The 20,844-nt window shown below is 47.6% G+C and overlaps 1 long non-coding RNA gene across 1 annotated transcript in view; it reads right to left on the bottom strand.

Moving 5' to 3' along the window:
• Window positions 1-20,844, bottom strand: part of LOC140395424 (uncharacterized) — a 182,443-nt gene that overhangs the window by 23,157 nt on the left and 138,442 nt on the right. The window contains exon 2 of the long non-coding RNA XR_011936184.1: window positions 6,650-6,890. This is a non-coding gene — a long non-coding RNA (uncharacterized lncRNA). The remainder of the gene's footprint in view (window positions 1-6,649; window positions 6,891-20,844) is intronic.

Raw genomic sequence — 20,844 nt, 5'->3', positions numbered from 1 at the left:
GTCCCACATCCAGCCGCCACAGCGGGCGTTTGTCCCTCTCCTCTCCCAGCTCCAGTTCCACCCAGTGCGGGGCATGGTCCGAAACGGCTATGGCCGAATACTCCGTCCCCACCGCCCTCGGGATGAGCGCCCTGCCCAGCACAAAAACATCTATCCGGGAGTAGGCTTTGTGTACATGGGATAAGAAAGAAAATTCACTGGCCTGCGGCCTTGCAAACCGCCATGGGTCCACTCCCCCCATCTGATCCATAAACCCCCTACGTACCTTGGCCGCCGCCGGCCTCTTTCCAGTCCTTGATTTGGAGCGGTCCAGTGCTGGGTCCAACATTGTATTGAAGTCCCCTCCCATTATCAGGCCTCCTTTCTCCAGGTCCGGAATGCGCCCCAACATAGAACATAGAACATAGAAAATACAGCACAGAACAGGCCCTTCGGCCCACGATGTTGTGCCGAACCTTTGTCCTAGATTAATCATAGATTATCATTGAATTTACAGTGCAGAAGGAGGCCATTCGGCCCTTTGAGTCTGCACCGGCTCTTGGAAAGAGCACCATACCCAAACTCAACACCTCCACCCAACACCAAGGGCAATTTGGACATTAAGGGCAATTTATCATTGGCCAATTCACCTAACCCGCACATCTTTGGACGGTGGGAGGAAACCGGAGCACCCGGAGGAAACCCACGCAGACACGGGGAGGACGTGCAGACTCCGCACAGACAATGACCCAAGCCGGAATCGAACCTGGGACCATGGAGCTGTGAAGCAATTGCGCTATCCACAATGCTACCGTGCTGCCCTTAAGAACAAATAAATCTACACTATATCATTTTACCGTCATCCATGTACCTATCCAATAGCTGCTTGAAGGTCCCTAATGTTTCCGACTCAACTACTTCCACAGGCAGTGCATTCCATGCCCCCACTACTCTCTGGGTAAAGAACCTACCTCTGATATCCCTCCTATATCTTCCACCTTTCACCTTAAATTTATGTCCCCTTGTAATGGTGTGTTCCACCCGGGGAAAAAGTTTCCGACTGTCTACTCTATCTATTCCCCTGATCATCTTATAAACCTCTATCAAGTCACCCCTCATCCTTCTCCGCTCTAATGAGAAAAGGCCTAGCACCCTCAACCTTTCCTCGTAAGACCTACTCTCCATTCCAGGCAACATCCTGGTAAATCTTCTTTGCACCTTTTCCAGAGCTTCCACATCCTTCCTAAAATGAGGCGACCAGAACTGTACACAGTACTCCAAATGTGGCCTTACCAAAGTTTTGTACAGCTGCATCATCACCTCACGGCTCTTAAATTCAATCCCTCTGTTAATGAACGCGAGCACACCATAGGCCTTCTTCACAGCTCTATCCACTTGAGTGGCAACTTTCAAAGATGTATGAACATAGACCCCAAGATCTCTCTGCTCCTCCACATTGCCAAGAACTCTACCGCTAACCCTATATTCCGCATTCATATTTGTCCTTCCAAAATGGACAACCTCACACTTTTCAGGGTTAAACTCCATCTGCCACTTCTCAGCCCAGCTCTACATCCTATCTATGTCTCTTTGCAGCCGACAACAGCCCTCCTTACTATCCACAACTCCACCAATCTTCGTATCGTCTGCAAATTTACTGACCCACCCTTCAACTCCCTCATCCAAGTCATTAATGAAAATCACAAACAGCAGAGGACCCAGAACTGATCCCTACGGTACGCCACTGGTAACTGGGATCCAGGCTGAATATTTGCCATCCACCACCACTCATGCGCTTCATGAATCCTGCATCATCCCAGTTCGGGGCATACACGTTTACCAACACCACCCACGTCCCCTGCAGCCTACCGCTCACCATTACATATCACCCTCCATTGTCCACCTCAATAGTCTTGGCCTCAAATGACACCCGCTTTCCCACTAATATTGCCACCCCTCTATTCTTCGCGTCCAGTCCCGAGTGGAATACCTGTCCTACCCATCCCTTTCTTAACCTGACCTGTCCGCCACCTTCAGGTGAGTCTCTTGGAGCATGACCACGTCCGCCTTCAGTCCCTTTAAGTGCGCGAACACTCAAGCCCTCTTCACCGGCCCATTCAGCCCCCTCACGTTCCACGTTATCAGCCGGATTCGAGGGGCTCTCACCCGCCCCCTGCCGACTAGCCATCTCCTTTTCTGGGCCAGTCCCGTGTCCATGCCTCCCTCACCCTCCCGTCCCGACCACCCTTTCAGCCAGTGCAGCAGCAAACCTTTTCCCCCCCCCTTCCCTCCCCCACGCTAGACCCCTGTCTAGCTTTTTTGCTCCCCCCATGTCACTCCCGTAAGTCAGCTGACACCTGCTGACCCCGCTATCCCTTTGACCTCCCCGCGTGGGAGTTCCCCCTCCCACCTTTCTTCCCGCGCACGGGAAAAACCAAACCCCGCGCTTTCCAAAGCCCGCTCCGCCCCCTCTGGCGCAGCTCCTGTCGCGGCCTTGTCTCTCTCCCCCAGCCCATGTAACATTTCCTGCGTGTGATTGTGATTGACCCCCTATATACAACAATCATCACACATCAAACCTCAAATATCCCCCCACCCTCACAAACCCTCAGTTAGAGTCCAACTTTTCAGTTTGTATAAATGTCCACGCTTCTTCAGGCATTTCAAAGTAGTAGTGTTGGCCCTTGTATGTGACCCACAGTCACGCCGGCTGCAGCATTCCGAATTTCACTTCTTTCCGGTGCAACACCGCTTTGGCCCGGTTGAAACCCGCTCTCCGCTTTGCAACCTCCGTGATCCAGTCCGGGTATATTCGGATCTCTGCATTGTCCCACTTGCTGCTCCGCTCCTTCTTGGCCGATTTCAGGACCCACTCTCTGTCCGTGAACCGGTGAAATCTCACCACCATCGCTCTTGGCGGCTCATTTGCCCGGGGCCTCCTCGCCAGCACCCGGTGTGCCCCCTCCAACTCCAGCGGCCTCGAAGGGGCCTCCTTGCCCATCATCGCCCCGAGCATAGTGCTCGCGTATGCCCCGGCATCGGCCCCCTCCGCTCCTTCAGGGAGACCCAGGATCCGCAGATTCTTTCTCCTCGACCTGGTCTCCAGGTCTTCGAGTCTTCCCGCCCACCTCCTGTGCAGCGCCTCGCTCTGCTCCACTCTCGCCACCAGGCCCGAGATCTCGTCCTCGTTCTGACCAACTCTGTTCTTCCGTCGGGGTAGTCGGGGCCGTCCTTGTGTACCCGTTGAAACATGCCAACCAATGTTTAAAAGTTGCTGCTGCATTTGCCGCATGGGGGTTGATTTGTAGACACTCTGGCTTGATGCGCAGAGCAGCCATTCTTCAATTTTGTTCATTAAATTGATGCACGACCAATCACTACTGAAGCGAGATTGTAGTCCATTGAAGGCTTTAATGAACAAGTAGTTACCCCAGCAGCTCCAGGACAGAATGACTGCTGTGGGTGAAACACAGACTCTTATGCTCTGCCTGCTGGGTGGAACCAGCAGGCAGGTTCCACCACTCATATTACAGTATAAGGTAATATCTAGGTAACGCGATACCCCTAATATCACCTACCACAGTATCCCACTTGCGACTTGTTATTTCCTGCTCTCCTATTTCCTTTACTTTCACTCTCTCATCCCATATGACCCCCCCCCCCCCCCCGACTCGCCACCCCCCATCCATGTTACCTCAAGTCGTAATGCTAAAGGCTTGAACATATCCAGCACGGAACCATCAACCATTCTCCAGACCAGTGTTCTTCAAACTTCTTTTACGGGGACCCATTTTTACCAACCAGCCAACCTTCGGGACTCAACCCGGCCGACCTTCGCAACCCACGCCGACCGACCTGAGCATCCCACCATTTCCTCTTACCTTGTTTGCCGCTGACAAAAATGGAGGAAATGGTTTTGGGTCCCTTTGGCCCACGTACATGCTCCTCCAATGGAACCTGTTGGATGAAGGTGAAGCCTTCCGGTGTCGGAAAGTATGGAGTCTCCAACTTTCCAAAGTTCTGCATTTTTTTCCTGTAAAATTTTATCAAATAAACCCTCCCAAACTTGTAAAAAAAATAAAAATTAAATGAATAAAACAAATGAATAAAATGAATAAAACCCACCGAACTTATAAAACGAAAAGCTGCGACCGTTTAAAAAAAAGTGGCCGCACTGCGCATGCGTGCCCAATCATCGGTGCGCATGCGCATAGTTTTGTGCATGTGCACCGATGATCTGGCACGCATGCGCAGTGCAGCCGCATTTTTATTACATGTTCCCGGCCATTTTTAAGGCCGCTTGCAGCCGGCATTATTAACAGCCGGCTGCTGCGGCTGTTGCGCGTAGATTTGCGTGATCGGGAGCGCCTCGACGGACAGCTCCGCGACCCCACCCTGCCACCCGTCTGCGACCCACCTGCGGGTCGCACCCCTGAGTTTGACAATGCCTGCTCGCGACCACACCAAGCACATTTTAGCTTCATTCTAATCTGTTCAAATCATCCACTAATTAAGAATCATCCCTGAAGACAAGGATAAAGCCCACCCCTCTTCACTCAGATATTAAACAACAAAGGGCTAACACATGTCACTCATGTTTCTGTTTAACAGCCCCTCCCTCCTTCCTTCAGCTTTCTCTAGTTTATCTCCGATCTGGTCTCCCCTCTCCAAGCTTATCTCATCCATGTGAACCACGTTCTGCTTTCTTAATCCGCACTCTCTATCCGAACCCATTAAGCTGCTGACCCTTCCTGGTTCCCATGCTGGTGAACATTGTAGATGGTTCCCTCCCATCAGAGACTGTCAGTTTCAATTCCCATCCTTAAAAAGTAGTCCCTCAGCCCCATAACTTGACACATATGCTGCTTTGCTTTTCTTCGCTCAAGTTTTTGAAAACATTACTGTAGTATTAGGGTGTTCAGGGTTGAAAGGGTTAACTTGTGGGACTGGAGAACCAATGCCACACATTATGATGTAAGAGACACATGGCCAATAGTTGAGAAGGAATATGTTTGTAGCTTACACTGTGCAACACCTAGTCTTGTATCTCTGTAAATAGTTATGTTCATCCAATAAACCAGCTACTTTTCAGACGTACCTATGGGCGGGATTCTCTGACCCCCCTGCCGGGCCGGAGAATCGCCGGGGGGTGGCGTGAATCGCGCCCCGCTGTCCCGACTCCGGCTGCCGGATTTTGGGGCGCCGGTTTCGCGTCGTACAGGTCGGGGGCCGTTGGCAGTGGCCCACCCGGCGAACCTCCGCTCCGCGATGGGCCGAGTAGCCGCCCGTTTCCGACCAGTCCCGCCAGCGTAAATCAAACAAGGTCCTTACCAGCGGGACCTGCCTCTACGGGCGGCCTGCGGAGTCCTCGGGGGGGGGGGGGGGGGGGGGGGCGTGGGGGGATCTGGCCCCGGGGGGTTCCCCCACGGTGGCCTGGCCCGTGATCGGGGCCCATCGATCCGCGGGCGGGCCTGTGCCATGGGGGCACTCTTTCCCTCCGCACCGGCCGCTGTAACGGTCGGCCATGGTGGGCGTGGAGAACAACCCCCCGGCGCATGCGCTGGGATCACGGCAGCACACAATGGCGCTCCCGCACCTGCGCCAACTCGCGGCGGCCGACGGAGGCCCTTCGGCGCCGGTTGGCGCGGCGCCAAGCCCGCCGCCGCCGGCCTAGCCCCTGAAGGTGCAGAGGATTCCGCACCTTCCGGGCGGCCCGACGCCGGAGTGGTTCCGCCACTCCTCGGCACCGGTACGGCCTGCCCCGCCGGTTAGTCGAGAATCCTGGCCGTATGTCTCTGCTGCCATTCCGTAGCCAGTCACAACGAACTTGAAACATGGGGCGGGATTCTCCGACCCCCCCGCCGGGCTGGAGAATTGCCGGGTGGCGGAGTGAATCCCACCCAGCCGCCACGCCGCCGGCTGCCGGATTCTCCGGCGGTGGTTTTTTGGCGGGGGCGGGAATCGTGTTGCGTCAGTCGTGTTGCGTCAGAGGCCTGGGTTCAATTCTGGTCTCGGGTGCTCAGGTTTCCTCCCACAGTCCAAAGATGTGTAGGTTAGGTGGATTGGCCATGATAAATTGCCCCTTTGTGTCCAAAGGTTGGGTGGGGTTGTGGGGATGGGTCAGATGATTGAGCCTAGGTAGGGTGCTCTATCGGAGCAGGAGCTGTTGCAGACTCGATGGGCCGAATGGGATTCTTTGATTCTATGATACTATGAAACTGTATCTGCTGCTGTTCATCCTGCTGGGCTACCCATACAATCTCGCACATTACAATTTGTTATGCTGACATCCCAATTTGGCATGTTTTGCTATTTTGGATAGCGTTCCCTCAGCTCCTTTCAGTTGTAACCTCAGATAATTCATCAATGCGGCAAATAGTACCCATCCACAATCATCTTCACCTATATGGTCATATTCCCCTTATTTCCATGGGCATTTATACTTTCGAAATGTCCCTTATGTGATCTCTGTATCATTTGTTTTTTGAAAATCCACATAAAAATTTTACCAAATGCATTTCCTTCATCCAGCCTCTGTGTCTTCAAAGAATTCTGTTAAATTGGTTAAATATGGTCAGCCCACAGAAATCCACATTGATTGGCCTTGATTAATTCATGTTTCTTATGTGCTCAATGAATTCATCCAATATTATAGACTCTACTAACTTACAAACACTGACTGGCTTATCATTTCCTGGCTTATCCTTTTTACCAGAAAGGAGTGGGTTCGGCTGAATCATAACTGCGAATCTCCAATCATTTTCTTTTGTGCCGAGTTCTGGAAAATGATAGTTCCGAGCCTCCATCATTTCTTCCCTAGTTTCCCCCAGGATACTCAGATGTAAACCATCAGATCCCTGTCATTTGTCTCATCAGGTTCCCCAAGGGAATGCGGCTCGATAGTTGAAAGCCTGAGAAAATGGAAGGAAAACAAATAAGAGAGTAAATCGGAAAGGAGCAATTTTAAACTCATAAAATCTTTTAATGAAGTAATGTTTGGATTCTTCCAATAATAAAGGAAATGGACTGGGGCTTAAATCATCTCTACATAAACAATTTCTGTTTGTTGTGTGCTAATATCAGCTCATTGAATATGTTAAAAGTAACAGAGAAATGGGGAAAGTTAAATCAGATGAATTATCTATCAATGGATGTAAGAAAATCGAAAGACAATTTCACGTAATTTTTTGGTGAAAAACATTATCTAAAAATTGCTGCAGATATTACAATGTATCAGGTTTAAATCTTATGCAGATTTTCACAATTTGCTCCAGTGTTTGTATTTTATTTCGATTGACTTTTTTTTGTATGCAGTTGAGACAAGAATTGTATATTTGTATTTATTTGTACGTTGCTCGTATTCTTAAATTTAAGTGTGAGTGCGTTGAAATAGCAAATGTGCAAAACTATTTACATCTTACACAAAACAAGTTAAAGTACTAGTGGAAAATCAAATTATTATTCAAAGCAACAATGGTATCTGATCATACTGAATATAGTAAGAAGTCTTATAACACCAGGTTAAAGTCCAACAGGTTTGTTTCGAATCATTAGTTTTCGGAATGCAGCTCCTTCATCAGGTGAGTGCTCAGGAAGGATGGCATACTGAATATGGTTAGTCACATCCGCACAAATACACAAAATGGTTTGGTTCAAATTTGCAGTGGGGAGAAACAAGGGGTGCGATTTAACCACTGTGTTGAGCCCGGCGTGGGTCTGGGCATGCCGGTTAAATGGAAGGGAAGGCCAAAATCGATATGCGAGCCGGGCGCAAATTTGTTTGCTATTTAACCAGCTCGCTCCTGATGCTGAGTTCTGGATCATGTCCAAATCTGGTGTGCGTTTCACTGACCCCAATTGGCACCAATTTCCATCTCATTAGTGACATTGAACTCAAATGGAATGGCCTCCTGGGAGTTGACCGGCTTCCCAGAACTCAATCACGGAGGGGTCATTTAGAATTCCTTTTTAATAAAGTGAAGCAACCGCAATGGCTGCTGGGGGGTCTGAGGAGGTGCATAGCGATTTCAAGGTTCTGGAATGCAGCTCAAGGGCACTGGAGTATCTGCCTCAGTGCTAGGGGTGGGTGAGGAACCCATCAGGCGTTGGACTTGGTCGGGGGGGCTGAAGCATTCCAGGTCGGGGGTCGCCCTTGGCTGAGGGGCGGGTGGGCGTTGTTGAGGGTTTTTTCATTTTGAGGCCTTCAAGCCATCTCTAAATATTGTGGATACTCATAAAAGAGGCAACTGCAGCTGTTGCCTATCTGTCCAACCTCCAGGAGAGAGCCCTGTTCTTGGTTCTATGCTGAAGGTTGCTTTAACTCCTTTTGACTGTGAGCAGCCTCTAGCTTTACAGCTGAAGGCTATTGCCAATAAGGAATTCACCTTGGTCCTTGTAAGAGCACTTCACAGCAGCAGGTTGTGTTTGCTGTTTGCTCCTGCTAGTGGTTGCAGATGCCCAGAGGCTGCTGTTGATGTTTCCTTCCTTTTCTGTAGCCAGAAAAAAGGACAATTTTTTCAAAGATACCTGGGCCTGGAACATCGCACTCAGGGGGACGTTTGAGTCAAGAAGACAATCCGGTTTGAAGCAAGAAGATGCTGCGGGACCTGATGCTTGACATTGTACCAAATGGGCCACCTGCTATCGCTGTGAAAGAAATGCTTTTGCAGATTGCTGATGCTTTTGTTGCTGGTATGGTGAGTGCTGCATGTAACTGGTACGTCACGTCATAAAGTTCTGGACATGATAACACATTCTCTGGTTTCTCCTTCATTTCTGTTGAGGAACCTGCGAGGGGTGATACCATGAGCTGGATTCTCCGTTTCTGTGGCTAAGTGCCAACGTCAGCGTGGGACCTGTGGTATTTCACGACCGGCAAATCGGTGCGAACCCCTCACCGATTCCAGTACCGGTGAGGGGCCAGCACCGGCGCCACGTGAAACGCCTGTGAATCGTGCAGAAAACGGCCAGAGAATTGCCGGTTCCCTGTCGCGCATGTACCTGCAGCGGTCACGCCATACAACATGGCGCCAGCCGTGTGCATAACCTTACCCGCAAACCGCGACGCCACAACCCACAACCCACACCCTGGTCATTCCGCCTCCTGTCCCCCAGCCCTAGCAGATGCCTCCGGCCAGCGGCACGGATCCCAGCCGAGCGTGGTGGCGCTGGACACAGTCCACAGCCGGCACACCGGGTTCCCAGCCGCTGGGACGAAACGTGCCCCGGCCATCGGGAACTCGGCCCAATAGGGGCAGAGCAATGCGGGTGGGCTGGCCGATGACCCGCCAATGCTGTTGAAACAGCACGCGGAGCTTGTCACGATGACGGCTGTTTAGGGGTGGAGCATGGCGGACCAGTGTCAAACCGGCACCGGCCCCGATTTTGGTGCGAAAATCCATTCTCCTCCCGATCACCGAACACGATTTCGGCGTTGGACTACGGAGAATCCAGCCCCACGTGTTTTTTTTGTGAAAATGAGCTGATCTAGCTTTGTATTGGTACCAATATGGAACGGTGACTTTTCCTTGTTGTTTAATGGTTAGTGTGAAATGTGGAATGTTACATAGTTGATTTTCAAATCTTTGTTACTATTGACCGTTTAATAAACACTCAACTGGTGCTGCAGGTTGTGTTTGCTGCTTGCTGCTGCTTGTGGCTGCAAATGCCTGGAGGCTGCTGCTGTTCTTGTCTTTGTTTTCTGTAGCCAGGAGTAAGGAAAGGGAGGATGGGAAGATGATCTGCTGCCTACGCTGGAGAAGGGGAAGGGGAACTCTTTCTCTCTTCTGATGTGCTCTGGATCGGTTTGACTTAACACTGCATTCTCAAGTGCATTCTCGTGGGTGCACGTGTCAATGTCTCAAACGATGATTGGTGCATCAGATCTCAATTAAACTTTGAAGCCTGAAAGTTTTCCTGACCCCTAGAAGCTTCAGCACCGTCGAGACAGCAGCCTACAATCAAACACTCAAGAGCTGGGCTTCATCACTGGGGATATCCTCACGATCAAAGGTAGAATGTGTGGATCAAGGAAGGGCACCTGAGCACGGTCTCCCTAATGTTCCCGGCAGGGGTCTGGGGTCTAGGGTCTCCTGCTGTGGACGGGGGTGAGTGTGCAGACCGAGGTTCTCCAGCACAACTGGCCTGTGGATGGCACTCTGAGAGAAGGCAGGACATATAAAGGTGGGGTAGTCTTGGGGGATTTGAGGGTTCCGGGGTGGAAGCCCTAACTGATTGTCGGTCTCTATCCTTCTCCATTCCTTATAGATACCAAAATGGATGGAGGTATCGATCCTGCAAAAAATGTACTTGCAGTGCTGGTGGCAGCCGAGGTGGCCAGACGTTGGAGAAGGAAGCAGCGTTGGTGTAGGTTGGAGGTAGCACTCCATGTGTAGGGGGCTGCCACACTGCGGAGATGAAGGACAGCATGTGCCACAGGAGACTCTGTCTCAACAAAGAGCCAGTCTGGCACCTGTGCCACATCCTGTGGACTTGGCACCCTGTGGAGGAGGAGGACATCTGTTCCCAGTGGCCATAAAGGTCACCAGAGCCCTGAACGTTAATGCAACGGGTTCATTCCAGGACTTGAGGAGGGACTTTGATGGCATTTCCCAAGCTACGGTTCACAAGTGCATTGAGTCTGCACCGGCTCTTGAAAAGAGCACCCTACTTAAGCCCACACCTCCACCCTATCCCCGTAACCCAGCAACCCCATCGAACCTATGGGCAATTTAGCATTGCCATTCCACCTAACCTGCACATCTTTGGACTGTGGGAGGAAACCGGAGCACCTGGAGGAACCCCACGCAAAGACGGCGGGGGGTGAATTCTCCACGGGCGGGATTCTCCGCCAGCAGCAAATCCCCGCCTGTGGGTTTCCTGGTGGCATGGGTGGCTACAATGGGAAATCCCATTGGCAGGCAGCAGGAACGGAGAATCCCGCTGACAGCGGTGGTGCACCGCCGAGGAACAGGTGGCTGCAGAAGCGAGAATTCACCCCAGGGAGAACATACAAACCCCACACAGACAGTGACCCAAGGCCGGAATTGAACCCGGGACACTGGCGCTGTGAGGCAGCAGTGCGAACCACTGATAACAGCAGATCTCACAGGTATTGTCAGGCTGAGCATTAATATGTTATCATTCTCTTGTTTAGAAACAGAAAGTGATCTGGCTGAATTGTATTTAGTCCTGAGTAATCCAGTGGATGTCTTACTCAACCATTGGTGATTAATATTTGAAGCCCTGAACATTCAAAATTACTATAAATCAATGCCTAAAGCAGTTGGTTCACAGATATATGGGCAGAATTTTAACTATCAAGACGGAGCAGGTTTGTACGCAGGCCTGGGGACATTAAAGCCCCAAAAAGAGGCGTCAGATTGGATAGCCAATTTAATCTGCCCTCCTTCGGGTTTAACTCAGGTGGGGCAGCACGGTAGCATAGTGGTTAGCACAATTGCTTCACAGCTCCAGGGTCCCAGGTTCGAATCCCGGCTTGGTTCACTGTCTGTGCGGAGCCTGCACGATCTCCCCGTGTCTGCGTGGGTTTCCTCCGGGTGCTCCGGTTTCCTCCCGCAGTCCAAAGACGTGCAGGTTAGGTGGGTTGGCCATGCTAAATTGCCCTTAGTGTCCAAAATTGCCCTGAGTGTTGGGTGGGGTTACTGGATTATGGGGATAGGGTGGAGGTGTGGGCTTGTGTAGTGTGCTCTTTCCAAGAGCCGATGCAGACTCGATGGGCTGAATGGCCTCCTTCTGCACTGTAAATTCTATGATTCTATGACTGTCCACCCATGAAGTTGTCGAGTAAGAAATTACAATATTCAGTTTTCTAACTAAATCAGGATTTCTGATTTTAACAGCCAGCTTGTGCATGCCCTGATCTGTGTTGAACTCACCAGTGTTGACCAAGTGAGAGCACAGTGGGCATTGCTTCTTCAGTGATTCTCTCAGGCTGGGTATTCTTCAGATAGTGAAACTGAATAGCTGCAGTCAATCCGAGGTGAGAGGCTGGAGCTCACAGCATTTCTTCTGAAAATGTACTTTACCTGCTTGACAGGTGATTACCATTATCTTTGGAAGCCATTTCAGCTGTCTTGGATTTCACTCACCTCTAATCTGCACCTCCCTAATGTCAGCCTCTTCACCATGACATGACAACAGCTTATGGAGCTTTATATTGCACTCCCGCTGAGGAGCAAGACAAGCACCAACACCAACAGGACCATGAACAGCAGCAGCAGCAACAACTGCCTTCTCCTCAAGCACAGGTAGCTTCACAGAACAGACGGGAGGACATAGAGATTCAGTATGAAGGGAACGTGACTTCTAGCATGAAGTCTCCAGACAAAGAATCAGCTACGTCGACATGTGCGAGGACTAGTATCTCAGGAGGTGCAGGCTCTCATGGCAGGTTGCTGCTGACATCAACAACCTCCTGGAACAAGACTTCCTTTCCCAGTGGATTAGGTGGCATGCTTTACCAGTGGCCATTAAGAAGGCAAGAGTTAAAAAGCCATGGTGTTGACTTCTTTATTTCTATGTGAACCACAAGCTATTTCTTTTATTGACCGAATGATCACACAACCAGTATATTAGTTGCAAAGACAGTTTATTAACAAACACACTTGTTTTATATGCAATGATTCACGTGCATCATGCACTAAACTAAACCTAATAACTAAGATGACCTTTACTTAACTTCGGGGTGACCGGCTCAGTGGGGGAGATAAGGCCTTTATCTGTGTCCACGTGGGTCGGTTGGAAGTCTTCAGGTTCGTCTCGGCTGAGCCCGTCCGTCAGGTAGCGATCGCGGGTCCTTGTACTTGGCTGGTTGATAGCCTGCAATTGGTCGCACACAGGCCGGTCTAAAAGAGGCCGATCCCTAGTGCGCAGGGCTTCTTATCCTTCTTCTCTTTCACACCCTTTTGGGCTGTCCTATCTCCAGATCCAATGGATCGATAGGATTTTGATCACCCTCATTGATCCTGGCCATTTAGGGGGCGGATACCTCAGTGGCTGGGCGGGTCCTAGCTATCATTGTCCAAGGCACGTAGGCCTTTCCAAATAAGGGGAAGTGGCGCCAGTCGGTCTGCTACTGTTGTAGCTCCTTGATTCAAACTCTATTGTCCTGGGGGAAATGGTGATTGACTTTCAATGGGTGCAAGTTTTGGTCAGGTCTGGTTTCTTTGCACAATACACAGAGGCTGTGTACTTGTCTGTGTCCAAGTTGACCACAATTCCCATGGTCCTTTGCAAGTGGCCATTTTAGATGGCTACAATGGCAAAGCCTACTTCAGTGACAAACAGGGGCTCCCTTGTTATAACCCGCTGACTGCCTACAGGTACGTTATATTAAGGTTCAACCCTATGAATGGAAAATTGAATTTAAAGGTTCAAAAAGGTGGAATAGATATAATACACCTGCACACATTTGTTATTTATAAATTATACCAATGACATCACTGATACTCCTCCTTGATGCATTTTTAAATGTGAAACTGTGTTCAGACTAGAACCCCAATTTTGGTTAAGGTTCCAGATTAGAACCCAAGTATTTGCATTTGGTAAATCTATGAGGAAATGTTATTGCACAGCAGTAGTGATGATACTGACTATGGCTTATATATTAAAACAGACTTTAATTTGAATACAGAAGTAAGCATATTAGCAACAAATAAATAGTTTATAGTTAACAGTTGCAAAACCTTAACTTTCTTTGTGCAACCTGCCTCTACATTCCAATTAAGAAAACCCATATATTGCAAATACCATTTATGTGTACAGGTGACTACCAGGTTTTACTTGCTTACCTTAAAAAAGGAACCAGGAATATGAAAATATGGCTTCATTTTCCACAGCCTTTTTAACTTTAAAGACTACTTGTTACTAAACACTACTATTACACTGTAAGATACAATAATAATGACAATAATAATCGCTTATTGTCACAAGTAGGCTTCAATGAAGTTACTGTGAAAAGCCCCTAGTCGCCACATTCCGGCGCCTGTTCGGGGAGGCAGGTACGGGAATTGAACCCACGCTGCTGGCATTGTTCTGCATTACAAGCCAGCTGTTTAGCCCACTGTGCTAAACCAGCCCTTATCTTGACATATCTTGACTGTGATGAATGTAGGAATTTGAGATATATATTGTACTATTTGTATCTGGTGCAGTAATGGTTAAAGCCTGTGTTAGTGTGTGCATCTATCTACTGCAGTAAGCTTTTTAAAAATCCTTGTTTAAAAGACAGGCGGACAATGTGGCTACAGAAGGTGTAATTCAAGAACTGTAAAAGAACATCATTCATTTGAACCATGCACAGTGTTCACCTAAATAGGGCATATGGAATTCTGTTATAGGAAGAAGATTCTCCACGGTTTAGATAATTCAGAGGTTGTGGTCAATCTTAGTAAGATGGTTAGAACCAAAGGTTAGTGGGATAGAGATGATGTAATTGATGGCATGAGCCAGGGGTTGAAGCAGTCAGGTGTTGAGTTTCAGTTTTAGATTTTGCTGTGAACAAAATAGGAATTTTTTTGCAAAATGCTAGGAAATTAAACAGTAGTTTGACACTGGCAGGAATCTGCAGGCTGTTTCCTGAAGAATCGCTCTCTCAAGGCAGTTTTTCCAATACAGATCTATACAGCAAGTACTCCTGTGTTTGCTAACTGAATTGTAAAATGGATTTTGACCTGAGATGGGTGTTGCTTGATTGCAGATAAAGAGATAACAATAGGGAGTTATTGTTAAGCATTCTTTAACCAGTAATTGTAAGCTATTTCTTGTATGATGTTAAAGTTGGTTTAATACTTTGTTAATAATAAAGCTTGTTTCAGTCTATCATATCCCTATTTGGGCATGGAGTCATTCCTGGAGTGAAGTATCCTTTCCTCGCCATCTTAAAAATGAAATAAAATATTGGGGTTCCTGTCTGGTATCCTTGCAAATGTTGGGATCTGGTCAAGCATCATAATACGTCATATTCATGCAAGTAAATTTAAACATCAGTGTAGTCCATTTCAGTCTTTCATTCTAAACTTTGGATGATCCATTCTTCTCACATCTCAAAGTCATGATAAAATATCTGCAATCATGTTTTCTCTTCCTGCTACATGTATCATTTGCAGGTTAAATGGTTATAGCAATAAACTCCATCTGAGCAGTCTTGCATTACGATCTTTAAACTTCTCCAGAACTTCAATGGATTGTGGTCAGTATAAACAATTGTCTCTGATGAATTGTTCGCAACATAAATGGCAAAATGTTGCATCGCCAGTCCCAAACTCAATGGTTGAATACTTCTTTTGATGAACATTTAGTTTTCTCGAAAAATAACCAACAGGTCTTTTATTCCTTTGTTATCTTCTTGTAACAGTACAGCACCAACACCCACATCACTCGCATCAATGGCCACATTAAATTGCTTTTCATAATTTGGTCTCTCCAAAACCCGTGCTGTGGCCAACACAGTTTTCAGATTATTAAATACCTCCTGACATTCTGATGTCCAATGAAATTTCCTGTGCTTTTTCAAAAGTTCAGTAGCTGGAACAACCACACTGCCAATATGTGGCACGGATTTTCTGTAGAAATTGGAAATTCCCCAGTGGCTTTCGTTTTCACATTCTGTGTAGCCATCTGACCATATCCAACAGTCTGGCCTAAGAAAGTCACTTGGGCTTTCCCAAACTCCCTTTTAGTCAAGTTTACCATGAAGCCAGCCTCCTGCAGTTGATTGAACAGTTATTTAAATGTTCCAATTCTCTTTCCACATTTGACTGAATATCACCAGATCACACATGTACACTGCACAATCCTATAGTCCAGGAATGACCTTATTGGTTAGTCTTTGGGGTGTTGCTGGCACATTCTTCATTTCAAACCATGTAAATTTAAACTGGTACAGATCATTTGGCGTTTCAAAAGCCGAAATGTCCTTTGCCCTTTCCAATTAGGTACTTGCCAATATCCTTTAAGTACGTAAATTTTTGGTGATGTAATTTGGTTGCCCCACCTTTTCGATAGTCTTCCAAATGAGGAATAGGATATGATTCTGACTTTGTTACTGCATTGACTTTCCTATAGTCCACATATTCCACCTGGTTTTTGTACAATCACGATAGGCGAGTTGTAATCACTGCAAATCATTTCAGTGATATCAATCTTAAGTATGCTTTCAATCTCCTTTTGAAATTGTGCCAATTTTAATGGACTCAGACTACAAGGATGTTGCTTAATTGGATCAAAACTTCCTACATCTACATCGTGTATAATAATCATGTATTGGGATATGGTATATTCAAACAAACTTTATTTTCCCAGTTTGTCCCCACATACAGCTCAATGTGGCTGTAATAACTCTTTCAGGTCATTCTCATTTTCCTATGGAAGGTAATTCAATAATTTATCCAAATTTCTTGTTACTTCCTTGTTATTCAAAGTAATTTGAGGAATGTCAAATTCAGACTAATCTGCATTTATCTCTTCTCTTTGATGTATAGCTATGAACACATCCTCTTGCTTTTCATCAAAATACCTTTTGAGCATATTAACATGACAAGCACTCTGAGTTTTTCTCGTATCTGGTGTTCGTATCAAATAACTCACCTTACTCAATTTCCTTTTCATTTGATAAGGCCCACTAAAGGTTGCTTTTCATGGTTCACCTACCACTGGTAATAATATTAATATTTTCTCCCCACTAACAAAACTATGAGTTTTGGATTTCTTATCCGCCTCTTGTTTCATCACATGCTGTGACAATTTTAAATGTTACCTAGCCAACAACAGCTCTGGACACACAGTTCAACAATGTAGCCTCAGAACGTTAACTCACCAATTTCTCTTTGATCAATTTAAATGGTCATCTTACCACATGACCAAAAATCAGGACTGAATTTGGTTGATTCATTAGGTGCACCCCTAATTGCAAATAGTACAAATGGAATTCACTTATCCAAATCCTCTGGATAATTCTGACTATCGGCCCTCAACATGGTCTTTACATTTTGATGTTGTCTTTCTAATGCTCACTGAAATTCCCAATGATTCTAGGTTGATATAAATTGCTTTACTCCTGAGCTATCCATAGCTTCCCTGAATAAATTCAATATAAAATTGGATCCTTGATCTGATTGGATTTATTCTGGTAGTCCATATCTGGTAAAAGAAAAGTTAGTTAACTCCTCTACAACCCTCTTAGCTGTAATATTTTTTAATGGAATGGCCTCCATGAATCTAGTAGACACATCTATTCTAGTCAACAATTACTGCTTTCCACTTCTCATCTCAGGAAGGGGTCCCATGCAATCAATTAGGGCCCTCGTAAAAGGTTTCTCAAATGCCTGAATGGGTATTAAGGGTACTGGTTTGATAACCGCTTGAGGTTTTCTTTTCATTTGACATGTGTGACATGTACGACAAAATTCTTATGCGTGAAGGACTCCCTTCCTCATTAATACATTATTTCTAATGTAATAACACTCTGGTATACACTCAGATTCTATTTCTGTACATGCTTTCTGATACATCTGCTTTATCTCGGAATCCTTCTATTGTAATTCTACCAACTTTCCTAAACTAAAAATATAAGTTTCACCCTCCATCTGCTCTTGTTCCTTATCAACAATCTGGTCAAATATTGTTTCGGATAACTAAACCTCAGCCTCCCGACCTGGACTCTTTGATTTCCCCTCATCCTGCCTCACCGTCTGGCTTTGTGATCTTGTTACCACATGATCTAGAAACACCCCAGAAAATGCTATTCACAACACCTAAGTTGTTTGATTCACCCACAGCAGGCATCACTCCCACCCGTGATCCAGCTTTATCATTACCCAGGATAAACTGTACTTCTGATAAAGGTAATTTCCCTATTACTCTTACCACCACTTTACCACTTTTCACCAGACTCTCTAACCTTACCTTACATGATGGAATACTATTCACTTCACCATTAATTCAAAATATTACCGGGCTGGATTCTCCATTTGTGAGACTAAGTCCTCACGCCAGCGTGAAAACGGTGGTCTTTTACGCCAGGAAAACTGGCACAAAACGGCCACCGATTCACACGTTTTGCTGGGGGCTAGCAGGGAGGCAGCATAGAGCTCACAGCTCGAGCTGCCGATATGGCCCTGAGCATTTCCAGTTCCATGGCTGCGCTTGCATACTGCAACGGCCTGCAGCGGCCGCGCCGTGCTTCATGGCGAACACAGCTCGCGGACCCACACCGCAAAAGTAGTGGCCCCCTTCGGACTGCACACCCACAGCGCCTCCAGCCTCGAATGAAGCCCCCCCTGCTCGTGGATCGGCCCTCCCTCGACTGTAACGGCGCAGAACTGAGTCTGCAGCCGCCATGCCAGGTTCCCAGACGTGTGAGCACACATAACTCACGCCGTCGGGAACTTGGCCAGTCGGGGACGGAGTATCACGGGGTGGGCCTCAGGCTTTGGCCTTCGTCCGTGGATAATTGGCGCAGCGTACTCCTAGAATACACCGCTTTTCAGGGGGCGGAGAATACAAAAACCGCCGCCGTTCCCGATATTGATAACAAAACGGATTCTCTGCCCCATCAAACCCGATTTTTGCGTCGGGGTGCTGAGAAACCAGCCCAACATCTTTTTTTGACAATATTCCTTCTGAACTAATAATTTCCTTATCTCTCACAGTTGAAGGTTGACTTGCTCCTGTATCCCTTCAGATTTTAACCTCCTTACCTACTGCACCTTGCACACACGAATAAACCTGACCCTCACAAATAAAATATTTAAAAAGATCTGACACCTGGGGCGTCATTCTCCGCCCCCCCCCGCCGGGTCGGAGAATGGCCGTTGGCCGCCGTGAATCCCGCCCCCGCCCCCGCCGAAGTATCCGGTACCAGAGATTGGGCGGGGGCAGGAATCGGGCCGCGCCGGTTGGCGGGACCCCCCGTTCAATTCTCCGGCCCGGATGGGCCGAAGTTGCCTGTCCCGCCGGCGTAAATCAAACCTGGTATTTACCAGCGGGACCAGGCGGCGTGGGCGGGCTCCGGGGTCCTGGGGGGGGGGCACGTGGCGATCTGACCCTGGGGCGTGCCCCCACGGAGGCCTGGCCCGCGATCGGGGTCCACAGATCCGCGGGCGGGCCTGTGCCATGGGGGCACTCTTTCCCTTCCGCCTCCGCCACGGCCTCCACCATGGCGGAGGTGGAAGGGACTCTCCCCACTGCGCATGCGCGGGAAACTGTCGGCGGCCGCTGATGCTCCCGCGCATGCGCCGGGAAACTGTCAGTGGCCGCTGACGCTCCTGCGCATGCGCCGCATTTCTGCGCCAGCTGGCGGGGCAACAAACGCCATTTCTGCCAGCTGGCGGGGCGGAAATCCCTCCGGCGTCGGCCTAGCCCGTCAATGTTGGGGCTAGGCCACCAAAGATGCGAAGCATTCCGCACCTTTGGGCCGGCGCGATGCCCGTCTGATTGGCACCGTTTTTGGCGCCAGTCGGCGGACATCGCGCTGTTGGGGGAGAATTTCGCCCCTGTTCATCAACCAACTTCCAAGCAGGCTGTATATTCTCCATCTCTTCAGCTGTTACAATATTTTTTTCCCCACTTGAATAAATTCCACTGGCTTAACCTGTTTTGAAAAGTGTCTTCCCAGTAGTTATCTTGAGCCATCAATACTGGAACTTGGTGCGTCCAACTTTATTACAATGAAAACATCTGAGTTTTCTTATCTCTCTTTTACTGTCATAATTTTCCATTTTAACCTCAGGCAAAATCTCCCCAACTCTTTTTCCTTGATCACCTGTGGATATTTCATTACCCCAGTTTCTATCCTTCATAGACAGAAAACGATGTTGAAATCAAACCTTGATTTATGAATTAATTCACTTCTACTGCCTGTCTTACAGTCTTACCCCTTTGCTCTTCCATGTGAACTCTCATTACTGCAGGAAGTGAATCTTTAAATTCCTCCAGAATAATAATTTCCCTAAGAGCTTCATACGATCGGTATATTTTTAATGCTCTTATCCACCTATCAAAATTATTTTGTTTGATTTTTTTTCAAATTCTAGATACATCTGACATAAGGACATAAGAACTAGGAGCAGGAGTAGGCCATCTGGCCCCTCGAGCCTGCTCCACCATTCAATGAGATCATGGCTGATCTTTTGTGGACTCAGCTCCACTTTCCGGCCCGAACACCATAACCCTTAATCCCTTTATTCTTCAAAAAATGATCTAGCTTTATCTTAAAAACATTTAATGAAGGAGCCTCTACTTCTTCACTGTAGACCTGGTTCTTTCTTTATATTTCTAAACACCTGTCTAGGATTCTGGCACTAGTTTATATGCACTTAAAATTGCTTTTCTCACCTCATCATAGTCCCAAGATACTTCATCTGATAATGATGTAAACCTTCACTAGCTCTACTTACCAATTTTGATTGAACCAACAATAGCCACATGGTTTTTGGCAAATTCAGTTGTTTAGTTGCTTTCTCAAGTGAAATACAAAATGCTTCCACGTCTTTCTCATCAAACCTGGCAGTGCTTCAACATATTTAAACATAGCCCCACCAGGAGTTTGTACAAGTGGGGTTACTCGTCCCTCTAGACTTTCCTCAATATCTGCCTTTAACTGCAGCCTTTTAAATTGACATCCTCTATGCTTTTCCAACTCCTTCTCCTTCAGTTCCATTTTCTGAAGTTCAAATTCTCTCTCCTTGTCTTTCTATCTTTTGCTCTCTGCCCTCTCTTTTACCTTTCCTTCTTTCATTGTCTCTCTTTCCTTTTCCGTTTCTACAGCCCTTTCTGCTCTCTCCTTATTTTTTTCCTTCTCCCTTGATTCCAATTCAAATTCAAGCTATCTCACTTCTTTATCAC

The sequence above is a fragment of the Scyliorhinus torazame genome, chromosome 18 (genome assembly GCF_047496885.1).
Source record: "Scyliorhinus torazame isolate Kashiwa2021f chromosome 18, sScyTor2.1, whole genome shotgun sequence".
In the NCBI taxonomy this organism is placed as follows: Eukaryota; Metazoa; Chordata; class Chondrichthyes; order Carcharhiniformes; family Scyliorhinidae; genus Scyliorhinus; species Scyliorhinus torazame.
The sequence above is the reverse complement of the archived record's forward strand: the minus strand, read 5'-3'. Positions and strand labels throughout refer to the sequence as shown.